The sequence below is a fragment of the Schistocerca serialis genome, chromosome 6, assembly GCF_023864345.2.
Source record: "Schistocerca serialis cubense isolate TAMUIC-IGC-003099 chromosome 6, iqSchSeri2.2, whole genome shotgun sequence".
NCBI lineage: Eukaryota > Metazoa > Arthropoda > Insecta > Orthoptera > Acrididae > Schistocerca > Schistocerca serialis.
Window position 1 is genome coordinate 438,226,410 of NC_064643.1, and position 16,726 is coordinate 438,243,135.

General features: G+C 42.2%; 1 protein-coding gene across 4 annotated transcripts in view; it reads right to left on the bottom strand.

The window, feature by feature from the left end:
- Positions 1 to 16,726, bottom strand: part of LOC126483675 (SUN domain-containing ossification factor) — a 254,712-nt gene that overhangs the window by 79,997 nt on the left and 157,989 nt on the right. The window lies entirely within an intron of this gene.

Consider the following 16,726-nt stretch of genomic DNA (forward strand, 5'->3'; position numbering starts at 1 on the left):
TCTTTTCTTACATCCTCGAAATTACTTCGGTTAATCAATGTTCAAAGTGACAGCTCGAGTCTTTCCTGCAATTAGGATAGACTCAGATGCTTCCAAGAGCAGACGGTATGGCATCACCACCTTTGCGTGCCATTTGTTTGCGGAAGCCGTAGGCAGGTGAGGTAACGCCACAACTGCAGTAACAAGAAAGGGTCCAGGTTCGATCTCAGCGATTGAAGATCAAATATCTTAAGCGATCCCGATGAAGTACTCATCTTACAGACAACAGCGATCAAAAAACCTGCCATAGTGGCTGAAGAATTAATTATCAATAATATGAGGACGCAGAAAACAACTCGAGCCACTGTACAGTACAGAAAAGTACAGCCTCAAGGGATTGTTTTGTTTTAGGGCGCAGAAACCACTGTCATACGCGCCCATGTCAGAACCGTAGAAAAAGACGAAAATGTAGTTAAAAACGACTACACGTTAAACCCAGTCGACGAAGGCAAGACAGCTAAAAAATAGGAACTTTCTCTTGGGGAAAGGGCCATAAAATATACCACAGACACAACGGAGGTCCTGAAATAAAGATTAAATATCTTTCGCCACAGTACTACGAAGAATAAAAAGTAAAATGCGATCGACCTCCCGTGCGTCGTTCGCTAAAACGGCCGACAACTGACGGCAAAGAAATTAGAACAAAAGTGAATAAAAAAAGGGAATTCTGTCAGAAAATGGTCAAAGGTTGATGACACTGAGAAAGTGGTGGGAAATCACCACTTCACAAATGGCGATGATTAAAAAGACACTGCCCAATACGCAACCTAGCTAAACCGATCTCCTCGCGGTGAGAGGCCAGCCAAGTCGCTGCGAGAGACTTAATCCCCCGGAGCTTGTTCCCATAAAGTGAAGACTAGCGATGATGCCAATGTACCACCACCTGCTGACAGACAGCAACACAGATCAGAAGGAATGGAAGAACTAGCGGGCTGAGGTACGAGAACTGAAGCCTTGGCAGCAGCGTCAGCGACCTCGTTTCCCGTCAGACCCCCCCACAAACATGACAGTGGCTCCATAAAGAGTGAGCAAGTGAAAGCTCTCCTGGACCCGATGCACTAAGGGATGGACAGTGTACAGCACAGAGGCTCTGAAGGGCACACAGTGTCGGAACAAATGACAATTGAAAAACCTGTGTCGCGGGATTTACTGCGTGACCTGATACAGGCGAAAAGCTTCGCTGTAAATACTGAACAGTGTTCCGGAAGCCGATACCAGACGACGTTGGTGCCAATGACGAAGGCAACCCGACACCACGGTCACTCAGAGCCATCAGTGTACACAAGTGTACTATTGCGGAGTTTCGTGTGAAGGTCGAGAAACTTATGGCGATAGGGCAAGTCTGGAGTAGTGTCCTCCTTAGGAAACGAATGAAGTCCAAGGTGAACAAGGGCCGCCGCACGTAGCCAAGGTGGCCAAGGGTTCACATCCATCGGGAATGTGGCAAGGACCGTGAAGTAAAGCTGCCGGAGCAATAGTCGAAAGCGAGCTTCATGAGGTAACAGAAGAGGGACGCGCCCCACACTGGCGGCCAAATAAGTCATCGAAGGAGGATGCATAGGATGAGTGGCCAGGCATGGCAGACAAACGGCACGCGTATTCGCTGAGAACATCACGTCGGTGTGACAGCGGTATTTCGGCAGCTTCTGCATACAGAGTCTCAACCGGGCTAGTGTGAAAGGCGCCAGAGGGCAAACGGATGCCACAATGGTGGATTGCATTAAGGCGGCGTAAAATGGACAGACATGCAGATGCATAAACGAAACACTCATAGTCTAGCTTCGAACGTAAAACGGATCGGTACAAATTGTGGATGGTAGTCCGATCTGCTTCCAAGAAAGTACCGCTGAGGACTCGCAGGACATTAAGGAAGCATGTACAGCGGGCGGCCAGGTATCCTCAAGGTATATAAACAGATAAAATCGTTATGTTCTTCCTCCATAAAATAAATGAAAACACGCGGTAGTGAACTAGTTGCCTGTTACACACACACACACACACACACACACACACACACACACACACACACAAAGAGGCAGGCTTTAAAAAATCCGTTTTTCGATGTCTAAACACTATGAATTACTTTAAGCATGATGACCACTTTTGAAAAGATGAAACGCTCTGAAGACAAAGCATCACAAGGTCTGAACAACTTCCATAAACAGTGTGCTGCAGTTCGTCTCCTGACAATACGCACGTAAGCGCTTGGATTTTTACTTTCAGCTGTGAAACATGGTGCTCCAACAACGAAGATCGCTATGGAGTCTCATAACACTGATCTACGACATAAAAATTCTTTATGCGATTTTATAGTGTTTTCAACGCTGATTTCGGGAAAAATAGGGAAAAAATTCCATCAGCTACAGTTATTTCACAAACTGCTTCTCTAGTTTTAGCTTTTTTCGCTATTTCAGCACTCTAGTGAGTTTGAATTTTGATTTTGAGGATCTCCATAAACTTATTTAGCCGTTTTTGTACTAGATATACGTAAAATAAAGAGTAATTAGGAGAAACCAGCAGTATTTTCATGTCAATGCCTGTCTGTCGCGTCGCCCCTTGCCCCTTCCCCCGCCATCACCGAGCAGTGAACTGCTATTGTCCTTCAGTTCACAGTACCTCTTCACTCTGTGCTGTTCACGTGTTGTTACTAGTGCTTTAAAGTAGTGACTGTTTTCTTGTGTTGTGGAGTAGTTTTATGGACAATTGACAATTGTATAAACCCACCAGATTGCTTCTGCTACATTTAACTATACCGTTAAAAAGCAACAAAGAAACATTTCCGGTTTTGTCGAAAAAGTATATTTCCCCTATTCTGGTATAAAGTTAGGCTATCAAGATAAGTCTTGGGCCCCACACAAAGTTTGTTCAGTGTGTGCTGAAGAACTGAGGCAATGGTTTCAACGTAAAAAGCAGTCCTTACGTTTTGGAATACCAATGGTTTTGAGGGAGCCCAAAAATCATAGCGATGACTGCTATTTTTGTTCTTGAAACGTACGATGTTTCAATTTGAAAAACAAAAAGGATATTTTTTACTCTAACATTCAATCAGCCATTCGCCCTGTTCCTTATGGACCTGAAGTATCAATACCCTCTCCTCCAGATTCTTTGGATGATACAGATGGTCACGAGGTGATGGTGAAGAAGACAGAGATTGCTACGATCCTGGCACATCCGATCCCATTCCATTCTCACAATCTGAACTAAACGATTTAGTTACAGACCTAGGCCTTTCTAAAGAATTTGCAGAGGTTTTAGGATCTAGATTGAAAGATAAACATATGTTGGCTCCGGGTACATCCTTTCTTGGTATCGATCGGTGGAAAAGGATTTTGTATCTTCCTTCTCTCAAGAAGGTGACCTGGTGTTTTGCAGTGATGCTCCTGGACTTACGGCACACTTCAAAACAGAATATGCTCCTGTTGAGTGGAGACTTTTTATAGATTCTTCAAAAAGAAGCCTTAAAGCAGTACTTCTACACAATGGCAATAAGTATGCTTCTATACCAGTTGGACACTCGGTTCACTTAAAAGAAGGTTACGAAAAACTTTAACTGGTTTTAAGCAAACTCTCCTATTCAGACCACAAATGGACACTATGTGGTGACCTAAAAGTGATTTCAATGCTGCTTGGTCAACAAAGTGGCTATACCAAGTTCCCTTGCTTTCTCTGTGAATGGGACAGTAGACACAGACCAACACGACATAAAAAAAGCTTGGCCCTTGAGAAAAACCTTGCAGGTAGGGGTTAAAATGTTGAGAGGAAAAGCCTTGTGGATCTCAAAAAGGTGTTACTTCCACCACTTCACATTATATTGGGGGCTGATGAAACAATTTGTTAATGCATAGCCGAAAGAAGGGGAGTGTTTCAGATATCTTTGCGGACAGTTTCCTTGTTTAACCGAAGCAAAGCTAAAGGAAGGAATCTTTGTAATACCAGACATTAGAAAACTAATGACAGATCCCAACTTTGTGGACAAAATGGAAACAAAAAAAAAAAGGCAGCATGGACGTCTTTCAAATTATTTGTTACCGGTTTCCTATGAAACAAGAGAGATCCAAAGTACAAGACAATCGTCGCAGACATGCTCGACAACTTTAAGATGCTGGGCTGTAACATGAGCATTAAAGTCCATTTTCTCCACTCACATCTTAACTACTTCGTTGCAAACCTTGGTGATGTAAGTAAAGAGCACCGCGAAAGATGCCACCAAGACATCAAAGAAATGGAAAGAAGATATCAAGGAAGATGGAACGTCAACATGATAGCGGACTGCTGCTGGATGATAAAGAGAGATGACTCAACGAGTCCACAGCCAGAAAAGCAATGAAAGAAGCTTCGACAGAAGGTGAAAGCGTTATTATAAGGACTTATGAGCTTAAAGAGAAATGGAAGTGTACTGGAAATTTAGTTTACAACATGATTTATAAATAAAATTTTATAACGTTGGGAAAAATGTGATACATTGCTTAAATTTTGTTATACACAAAAATACTCCCTTTTTGTGAGAAAACCTGACGTGACAGAAAAAATGGATTACATTTTTGAAATACTAAGTACATAAAAGTCAGTTATATTTCAAACAGCTTTCAAAAAATATTTTTGCATACCTTTGTAACCTTCGGTAAAACGACTCATCACTATCAGCTACGCAATACAACTTCATTCACGAAAATGGTATCCATCCTCAGTCTAATATCACTTTAAAGTGAACAATGGAAGAACGTTCTCGTCCGAAAGCACAAGAAGGCAAGAAGTAACCGTCAGCTTTTAGCGTACTTCGATAACGAAGTCCTGCAAATAAGCAAAGTCTATGTCCTATTTATTGGTTCAGAATACTGCTACAAATAATAATAGTCGCATGTCGTCTACCGTCGATTCACAATCGCTTCACCGAAACGGTTCGTACCTGGAAATAATAGCCACTCTATCTCTTCCTTGAAGCTATGCTTCCCTATCAACCTGGTTATTGTGAACGTATCCCGGTCCAAATGCACCTGCTGAAGGATGGATCGCACGTAAAAAAATAATTCTGCGTAATTTTAGTCATCTCTTCGCCGTAAACTGGTCCCAACGAGACTGATAACCGGTCAACGTCCTTCAAACTACTGAAAGGCCTCTGGAGAAAGTTGCAACTGAATAATACAAAACGAAATAACATTGTTTCCTGTGAGTTACTGATTGACGTAGCTCACGGCCTCCTTGTACTAGCCCAAGTTGTACTGGGAACCAACCATGCCGATATCCATATGCCTCCATGCCGATATCCATATGCCTCCCATTGATAGAATCCTAGGAGGGGAAAGCTGAAGCTGCAGCACTGTGTATAAAAATAAATTGCCCACTATCGAGGACACAACAAAACCGCTGCGTCTAGAGAGAAAGAGCCTTAAAAATAGAAAGCCCGTGAAACAGGTTCAGGTTCCTGGAGAAGCTAGCTGCGATAGGAGGGAGTAATCGGCCGAAAAACACATTCCATAAAAGTTATGGCAGTCTCCAGAACGGGTTTCTGCAACAAAGACGAATATTCAAGATAAATGATTCAACGCTACGTTCACATGCCATTGAATCTGGGAGTAAAATTCAGTTCACTGAGATCTGGACGTACATTTCGCTGTTTAGCACGAAAGAGCGGAAACTGGAATAAGTCATCCTGTGTACCGGCAGTCAGGACACGCAAGTTGTCAATTTGCATATGCAACGTGTGTCAGTTGGAGCAGGAAATCACATGTCACAACTCGTGACGTACGTGGCATCCAGTTACAGTGCAGCATTCATTTTTTACATCTGCGTCTCATCCTGTTAACAAGTTCGGCGTTCACGTTAAAAACACACACACACACACACACACACACACACACACACACACACTTACCAACAGGAGGAACGTCACTACTCAAATCTATAAGGAGCTGAGAACGGCGGCAGCGAAGGAAAATAACTCACGAAAATCCTACACAGTCACAAGATGCATGACGATTCCGGGTTTCTTGCCGACTCTGTCGTAGCCGCTAATTTATTACTGCGTTTGAGCGTTCTCAAAAACAATATACTATCATAAAGGCTCTATAGCAAGCATGTAGGAACGTGCTAAGCCTGCAGTACTCTACACTAATTCATCTTACAGTGTTTTACCTGGACTACTTATTTGTTATTTAATCTCAATCTCTCAAATTTTAAAGCTCATACCATGATCGATCGTCATTATTTATGCCTCTACTCATGGAAATTAACTGTATAACTGCAGGTTTTCCCTTCACACGTTATCTCAACTTTTTTAGCGTAATAATTGTAAATGACAATACATAAGGCGTATCATATATCATCACTCCATTTGACACCCACTTCAGGATGATAGCCGCCTGTAGGCGTTTCCATGCAGTTTGGTACTAAGCTGTGCTTATCTTACTTTCCGGTCTGTCCCTGATACATTTGTTGTTCTGTCTCTGCTAGTAGCGACAAAAACGTTCACTCAGCAAAATCCAATTTCAAATCCTCAAGACATCAATTAGATTACCAAAACCAACGGGCCATTTTTTCTCCTTCGTAAAACATATGAACACTCTCGACAGCGCCACTGTCAATTTGTACCATTTTATTTTCTCTGTCCCGATTAAATGTTATTTAACCGTCATGATTGATTTTTAGCATTACTTTAAAGTTTGCTCTATTAAACTCTTCTTTTCGGTTTTATCTACACTATAGGGAAACGGTACCACGTCATCCGCCAAACTCAGGTGATTCAGATATGTACCAATGGAACGTATTCTTCCTCCTTTTTGTCCAGTTTAACGAACCGAAAACTTCCTTAAGGGCTGCTGAGAGTAATTTTTCTATTGGATCTCTCTGCTCCACTTCTCTCAATCCTGAAATTACCACTGACCTCTAAGTCGAATGGACGTGTATATTCTTCACAACTTTCGTGTGATACTACTTTCCTGTAGACTACAGCATCATCGGCAGCTGTCAATGCCATCAACCATATCGTTTATGTAAATCATAAAAAACAACGGAATAATTACGCTGCCCTGGGGCACACCTGATGTTACGATTGTTTCTGTTGAATTCTCCCCATTCAGGACGACATACTGCTCTCCGTTTGTCAGAAAACTTTATCCTACCGCATATCTGTTGCTTAAATGACTTTTGTCTCAGAGGCTACGAGTACAGATTTGGTTGAAACAAAGTCAAAATTTGAAATATCAGTGTCTTATGTACGAAAATAGAGATGAAATTATGTTGTGTATTACCGATAATTGGTCTATGGTTTTTCTTATTCTTGTATTTCTCTTTTCTTAAGAAAGGAAATCCATCTTTTAAGCAAGTGTCTTCCATCGAAGACATTACGTAAATAATATTTTGAAGTTCATTTTGTGCCAGTTTTCTTCAAACTTTTAACATTTCTGCTATACAAACGCCATCTCCCGGCACATTCGCTTTCTCCATACCTCAAATGGCTTTGACACTTCCTCTGTTGACGGTATATTACCAATTCATCCCTTTAACTATACAGACGTTCCAAGAAGTCTATGTCGCTTTTACAGTTTTCTGATGTTGCAGCGCCATTAACATACTTAATGGACGAATTACGCCTGACCACCCCCAATCTGGTTTACTTTGTCCATGCCCTTATCGCTCTCTGTTGCACTGACCATGAAAATGAAGTCTGTACCAACCGCATCATCCAAGTCATCTCTCCAAGACCACTGCGGCTGTGACACTCGAGAATGTTTTGTAAACACATCCTCGCTCTCTCGACCTCATCTGCTGTCCAGAACTGCTGCTTACAAAGTTTTTAAAATAAACTATTAGCTTTGATCTCAATGAAGACGTACAATGCTCTGTATTCTCCTTAATGAGATTACAAATTTCCCTGACAACAACATGACTATCTCTTCTCTCCGGACTACTCGTCCCCCTGTATGACAGGCGAGCTTCTGAAGATTGGAAAATATTCAGAGGAACAAGCCGTAAGTTCAAAAGTTGAGAAGGTCGCTGAGAAATCACTTTACAGTCCGTCTGAGACTGAGCTAATTAAAAACGGTAGTTCTCCCTCAACTGCACACGGATGCATGAGGACAGTTATCTGAAGGGGCAGTGACATGTGAAAAAAATGATTTAGGGCAACTACCGAAAACCAAAATCGCGATGGCCCAACTGTGGTTCAACCAGAATGCGGTCAGTCCGGCATGGTTCAGACACAGTACATCCAGATACAGTATTGCGTCATGCATGGTGCGGCGCCTAAATACGGACAAATAAACATTTTTTAAAGCAAATTTATTAAAACAAAATAGAAATGAAAATCCTTTTACATTAAGTTGCATTATCCTTCAAGAATAACATAAGTCGATATAATCTGCTTCAGTCCCAATGACAACCTCCAGTCTTACTGAATCGATCGCACGCACTCTTTAAAAAGAGTTCTGTCCATATTCGCAAACTGTTCCGATAGAGGTGTGTAGAGATGTGCCATTAGGGTGCCTCATCTTATTTGTAACACTTTCGACTACGCTCCAAACATAGTAGTCGAGTGGGTTCAAATCCGGGCTATTCGGGATCCAGAACTCCTTTGACCAGAACGTGTCAATTTTATCCGAGAGCCAGTTTTGGACTAAATGGCTCATATAAGGCCCCCCTCTGCCATCTGACGCATTGTTCGCTCGCTGACATTCTATACCGACGCCAGTTTCCTCGGCGATAGCCCCGGGTCCTCCGAAATCAGCATCTGAGCCTTTTTTGACTACTGCTGCAGTTCACGCAGGCCCCCACAACCGCACGAGTGGTCGACTGTGAAGAGCGGACAAATTGAATAGCTGGCCGGCGGCCATTAGAGTGGTACACTGACGCGCGGAGTTCGAAAGTTTATACATCGCTTTTGGTTATAAAATGCCTTCCCTTGAGTTAGGTCACAAACATAATGCCTCATTTAAATACCTTACTACAATATACTTTTTAATTTATGAACAAACAGCAACTAGTCACTGTTTATGAATTTATCTTACGTACTACATGGAATCTGCCGTAGCTAAAAGTTATGTACTGGACCCCTAGCATTTTTCGTAGTTCATTTACGATAGATGTACGCAAAATGCATCAAAATACTCTAAGATTTGCCCACTATATAGACATTTTCTGACTACCTTGCTTCAGATTTTATGACGAGAAGTGCGTTATATATGGCATAGTGCTTCAGCAACTTACGACCAAATTATCATGTTTCAACCTAGCCTAGACCATGAAAACACTACCGATCAGCCAACTTTCATCAAAATGATGAGAACATATAAAATGGTATTCTGTCGGTCGGAAATCTTGCCTCCTGACAGCGTGTAACCATTTTTGTAACAGCTGTGGTTTTGAGAAAGGAAACCATCAAATAGATGCACAGACATTATGCTAATACCGTGTTACAAAAACATTTATTAAGCAAGTGCGCTGACATACAAAACAACTTAAAATATCCACATACCTGTGAAATGTAATATTCGTTCCTTTCTCGAATTTATTTGTACAATTAATCGCTGCACAACTCTTCACCACTGTACTTCTTTTGATTGGAATGTACAGACAGTAGAATTACGAGTAACAAATACTGTATGTACGCCCCAACAAATATACAACGTAGAATCAGTGGTCTTCATAAACAACAATACACAACACATCAGACTACAACCACTATAATGGCGTCCAGCCGAAGGTTCAAATTATCCCGCGACTGCAGCGCCATCAGTGAGTCTAGTTATATTTTACAAGGTCTTTGAGTTCACGACAAGCATTTTCTCGAATGAGATTTCCTCGTCGGGTTAGCAGAACCTTCCCCAGACTTCTCCGAAGCATTATACTTGGGCACAATATCGTGAACAGTTGATCTCGGGTACCCGAAGAATCTTTTTCAGTGGGCGAACACCCAGCGCGAATACTTTCGATGATCGCGGCTCTTCGATCGTACTCTGCGTTTGTTCGTAACATTTCTGCCATTTTGAGGTTCTGACTGTTCACTAGATGCCGGTGGCTTTCATGAACGCCAATCGCGACCTCCGGTGGAACTACGATATGGCGGGAAATTCAAATTGAAATTTGTCTGCATTACGCGCCGCACCCTGTAGTTCATGTCCGGCGCACTGCTCCGACGATTTTGTGTGGGAATTCCTTAGGGACCAAACTGTTGAGGTTATCGGTCGACGACTGTGAATGTTTTCAGAGTACGGTTTCAATGTACAAATGAACGTATTAAAGTTGTGTAATGCAGCGTGACAAAGCCAGAGATATGAGCCGTGAGTTAAGTCGTAGCTCTTCCACACGTGAAAGTACTTCCCGATTGCGGTGGAAAGTACATCCGAGATACAGGGTATAAAATGCCCGGCGCTGTAAAGTTAACAGCCATGGCTCCGCGAGGAATAACGAAACAATACGTGTGAAAGGCGCCGCGGTACAATTTCCGATGAACGCCGGCTGTCGGAGAAATGCTAGAACGGGTGTCCCGTTCCTACCTTACGTAACGCTCTCACTGCACTAACGGTGATCTGGAGGACGTTGCGCAAACAAACTGCGGTGTCCTCTGTCTCGCCTTTTAGACTATGTCAAACACGAGATTACTGGTTAAAGGGCGAATAATAATGAAGTGCTACGGTAATTTAATGTCGTACTGGATTTGACATTAGAAAGTCACCTCTCAAACAAGCAGTGGAATTAAACTTTGCACAAAAATAAGACGAAAATTTGTCTGAAAAACAATTTGTTAAAATTCTTCGCCAGGACGTAATTTACTCAGCATTACGCGCAAACAAAAACGTAATTTTGACTATTTCGGTATGATTGTAATGTGTCAGCCTGAGTCCGCAGAATGCCCACACACCACCAAATTCTTGATATCACCCTCAAATGGAACTTTCACTCTACAGCTATGTCTGTACTGAAACTTCCAGGTCAGGTCAGAGTTCAGAAAGTTGCCCGCTGTAGCCACAATCTCGGTTCCGCGTTACAAGGTGGCCAACAGTTTTCAGCTGTCAACAAGGTTAATTATTTTTGTTCTGGAAATTTACAGTTGTCGGGGGCAACTGTAAAGTAGATTTCGGTCTGTGTTGAGACTTCTTGTTTGTTAATTCTCTAACTTCGGAAGCGAAGTTCAGCACGGAGGAAAGGAACGTACCTCAGACACGTAACCAGTAACAGAATGGCAGTCTGCGCCTGCATATAACAATATTACACGTCATTCCCAAAAATTAGAGAGCCGGGATCATCCTACACGCTGAGGACACTATACTGTATATCTGCGGATGAGGGTTACTAATTGCACTTTGCATTATCTCCAACATGAGGGAAATATTTCACGTTTCAATTACTCTAAAACGGAAACGTCCCGTAGGAATTATAATAATGTAAACTGCTAATAATGACAGCCAATGAAGAAACATAATTGATGACTTCTCCCTTGGCGTGAATCAGTAAATCGCGTAATTTCAAAACTGATAACAGACTCACATAATAAGACATATCAAAGCTACTGTCACTGACTAAATTTACAAGTCTCATGAAAACAAGTTTTCTACGACTTTAGTCCATTTGACTAAGTAACGAAGAACTAATCTTAATACCGTGTGCAGTGTGCTATCTGTAAGTTATCTTATCAGGAATAATATTGTAAACACTATTTTTCAAGTTTTTAGACTATCATCATAAAGAAAACAATTCCCTCTGCCCTTAGGTAGACGACAGCTGCGTAGCGTCTCTAAGAGAACCTGTCCTTTCTTCATATATCAACAGTACACTGGTTTATAGTTAATACTGTGAGTTGCACGAAGTGACAGTAGAAAAATGCTCCGCATGCATACTGCTGTCACATTTGTAACCCAGAACGGAAGAGCTAGTGACATTGCAGATACATTTTGTCGGAATATTTCAGGTCCGAATTACGCACGCTTCTGATTACAGAAACTGCCACTGGTAACGCTCCTGTATGTATTGACAGCGACTTCACGACTTCAAAATGGCTGTTTTCGCTCACCACCGCTAACTGCGTTTTTGTTGATTCTTGCATAGTTAAGCTGGTTATTTACTATTTAGACGCAACTGTACTACTCATACGTTGTCGAACTGTACTGACACTGCTTGCGATTCTACAATGGAGCACCTTCGCGGTAATACGTCTGGTTTCATATTCATATATGTCCTGAGTTGTGCTTATTTTGAAGACCGAAGCGAAGTTCCTCCTCGACCTTTAACCTTAGCGCCGCTTGCTTCTGTAATCCCACACCGGAAGCCCACAGAAGATGTCTTTTTACTCAGTTTCATTTTTAGCTAAACACGTATTCCTCCTGACGTGTCACTGAGCTATCTGCCTCCGTATCCGAGGTTGCTAACGCACACTTATGCATGGCGCTCGACTCAGCTTGTTCGATTTCTGACAAAGGAAAATGGTATCACCAACAGTTGGCTTGGTTGCAAGGCGAGCCGAGGAATGATGAGCGCCCAATTACTGATAACCTGAATCCGCCAATGTGCTGAGTTACATTTCAAACATCTGTCTCCGTGAATGTAGACAAGTGTCCATCACATTGGGACGTTAAGATCTGCAGTCCCCTGTTGCTACTGAAGAGTGAGCTGTACGTCGGCGCCATGTTTCACCCTCTCCCTTCTCTGTCCGTCGCCGACGCATTCCCCATACATGCTAATCAGTTACCTACACACAACAGAAATATTTGAGGCAACTCACTTCGTGAAAGGAAGCTGCCACTGTGACAAAAAATGAAAACCTTTACAATTAGGAAGCTGAACCTGACAGTCTCCGAACTAACAGTTTTCTATTTCACTTACATCTTGCAAAAGCATCTCACTATCGCAGTCATCCAACACAGCTGTCGCTATTAGGGTACTTTTCCTTACGTAATTTCTATTTTGTGAGTTTGTATACTGTATTTACCTGACAACTATTTCTTAACAACAGAAAAAGGAACCAACCGCATGACTGCTCGTTCTGCTGCATGATACTTATTATTCGAGACACTGTGTGCAGCCAATTTTCTCCCTTGGCATCCGAAGCTACACGAGGTTTCTGCGGGAGATAATGCGGCATCGTCTTCAACGACTGGCAGTAAAGGAGCGATAATATTTTTACTGCACGGGCAACCTTTTACCGTGAAGTTCACATTTTACAACTTTATTCCGGCAACTTTGTGGCAATCTGCCTGGCACCGGTTTGCCGAGAAGATATGTATCGGCACAGCAGTGAGTACACGAATTATTCACATCGTAGCATAAACTTCAACCAGTTCAACAAAAACAGGGCAGGAATATGGCGCTCCTTTGAACTACAGCCTTATAAACTTAACATCAGCTGCTTCTTGATGGTTGTTAGATAATCAGAACACTATTGTTCGATACGAGAATTTTCGGTTTTTCAGGATGTACCAGTTGGCAATCGGTGTTACTGAAGATAGTTCGTTTTAAATAATGAAGTAATATATTGCGTGATTTGCTGATTTTTCGGGTTTCGCTACTAATTGACCGTGTAGTTCCACTTTACCACAAAGCTTATGAGTAAGGAACTAGTTAACGCAGGGTGAAGTATGCTTAATCTTGTTCGACAGCACTGTCCAACTAATCTTGTCAAATATAATAAACATTTCTCCCCGATGTAATCGTCTTGAAAGATCTATAGTAAACTGCCCATCCACTGCCACTGAGCTCTACTTAACGGAATTTGTCGCAGTGAAAGAAAACAGTTCGTCTAAGACCGGTAGCGCAATAATACGACATACTTCGTTAGTAATGTGAGTTGTTTCTTTTTGTCACAATGCGCCATCGTCCGTCGTACATGTTTTCTGACAACGGAGAACTGTTTTCAAGGGGCAGACTGCAGAGTAGCAAACGCGAGGACACTCCGGGAGAGATCACAACCGCTAGAGGCACACAGCTCTACCGCTACAGAGTTTCTTTCAAGAAACGTCAGGTGGGCGCAACTCATCCCTTGATAGGCATACGAAATATAACCCATACTGTCCGAACAAAACGGTAGCTTCTGACGCCCGGTCAGTGAGAATGATCCGTCGGGAGAAAACTGGACTGTTTTAAGCGTCGCGCGGGTGTCTTCCAGACAAATAGCAGCGACGACAGAGTGGTGGAAACAATGCCGCCATTGCTTTCTGGACCAGTAAATGACTGTCTGCAAAGCCAGAACCATTTCGCTGTCGCTGCAGTTGCTATAGCGCCCTAATCAAATCCCAGAAGTTACCCCATTAAACATTCAAGAGGTCAACTAGGCGCGTCGATTGCGTGCCGCATCAATTCGTTCATAATACCGGAAACCATTCATCACGCATCTGAATGCATCAGAACTTAATATAAGGCTTTCCCGGAAATCAAATGGTGTTAGGGTCCTCCACAGGATGTGTTAATTTTTGGTTTCTTCGAAACGAAGTACATTTCTAGAGACTTTGGGCCCCACAATGAACGTCACCGATACACAGCACTAACTACCGCACGTGCCATTAAATGTGGACGTCAAATATTAGTGAAGCTCAGATGGAGATAAAATTTTCTTCAAAACAACTTTACCTATCAGAACCGAAGAAATGGAACCTTCACCAATCTGACCAGACAAGAGGCAAATTTTATTCATGTTTAGTCGAAGTCCTTATAGAATGAACAAGAAATAACTATTTGCAAAGGAAACTACGCCTCTCTCCTACTGTAGACTATCCCACACATACTAAGAATTAAAAAAGATAACTATTTCAAGGAAGAAATTCGAATTAGTTAGACCTAGGGAACAACGGGAAAACACTATGATGGATGGAGGCGGTTTTCAATTAACCCTTTCCCAACTCCAGTCCGGGCTCTTTAACTATCTCGCTTGACTTAAATGCTTCTAGATGCAGATTATCCAGGGTAATTGCACATACACTTCTCAAATCTACTGAGATAGGAATTTAGCTGATTCCATGCTCCGCCAAAACATACTAAATTATAGATGAATGTTTGCCCTAAAGTGTCCAGAACGTTCGTGCTATCGTAACAGTACCTCCTACACTTCGAAAACCTGCGCACTACGAAAAATACATTGAGCATCAGGAACAGATTTTTCCAGTATGTTATTTGCTTTTATAGTCGCGCTTAAATGAAGTGACACTGTGCTCTCTGCGTCAGAAGCTGCTGATATTTTCAACATATATCCAGCGTCTACAACCACACATCAGTGAATGTTTCTGTACATGATACAGTTTCTAGGTCACTGTATCCTATAAGAAGTAACGATTGTATTACTGCCTCTTGTGTTATTGTAATGCTGAACATGGACTCTCGTCGATATGTTGGTGCCTTGCTGCCTCAACTGACAAACCAAATTACTGTATATAGACGCTATGTCCACACAGTGATTTGTGGCAAATGATAGAAAGTCTGAGTGCCAGTATGGTTTTTGCTAAAATCACGTTACAGTATGTGCCTACCATCAAAAAATGTTCTGAGCATAATTCATGATTTCTCAGTGGCAATGACAACCAAGTAATCAGACTACAGATGTTTAATACTGCCTGTAGATCGAATGAGTGATCGTTGTCAACAGAGAAAGCGTTTACCATTCTTGTGTGATACTGTAACAGTTTGCTGTCACAGACAAACAGCTGATGGCGAGATTCATCTCTGGACCACGAGCGTACAACAACGACCAATAAAGGTAAGAAAGTTATATTACTCTAAATTCAAATTGTGATGATACTTTTCTTTCTCCATGTCTTCAATCCTGTATGTACTCAGAGTGAACAGCGTGACGGGGACTTGTGGTCGACTAGGCACACCAGGGAGACCACACAGGTTTAAAATGATAATTTGTAGCTTAATATGCTACTACTGATATTTGTCCCCCGGAGAAAGAGGTGCATTACATACGTATACTGTAGTAAAGGCATGGTAGCAAAACAAAATGCCATAACCTTATGCAGTCGAAGTACAAAAAAAAACCTATGTACTATATACTGGTTCCTTTAACAGCTGCCTCGCCGTTGTTTACACCCATGACAAAAGATTGAAGTACTTGCCTTTAACACAAGTGAAGGGCGTTCTTTGTTAACCTGTGCCTATGTGCAAACTTAAAGAATCTGTAATCACTTCGGATATCTGCAATACTAAAGAAGACACACACACACACACACACACACACACACACACACACACACACACCCCTCTCTCTCTCTCTCTACCACTTCTATATAGTTCCCACTCCCATAAGGCGTTAACTATAATGTCTGCATCGCCTAAGGCGCACTCAACCATGCACCATGCATTTACCCTACAGGTTAATGGGCCAATGCTGTGTACGTGCTGATAATATACCCAGGTGCAATAAAGCATTGAATCCCTCAAATTATGCAAGCAGTCCAAATTTGGAAAGGTGGAAGCCCATTGGCAGCAGATACATAAACGTGAATGACAAGGCATCTCACTGACGATCCAAGACAATTATGACGAATTTGACATAGTCCCACTTCGAAAAACGTTGAGAGTATCAACATTAATTCCACTGTGTCTTCTATCATTTAAAGTTTTTTCACTCGGCAGTAACACCATGCACACAACTCCGCCCAAAACTCAGTTTATGGCAACTTACAAGACCGCTCGAGCCACTCTTCCACTTGGCTTTAGCTCAACTATGCAGAACACTGGAGCAGGCCGGAAATACCGAGCTGACCGG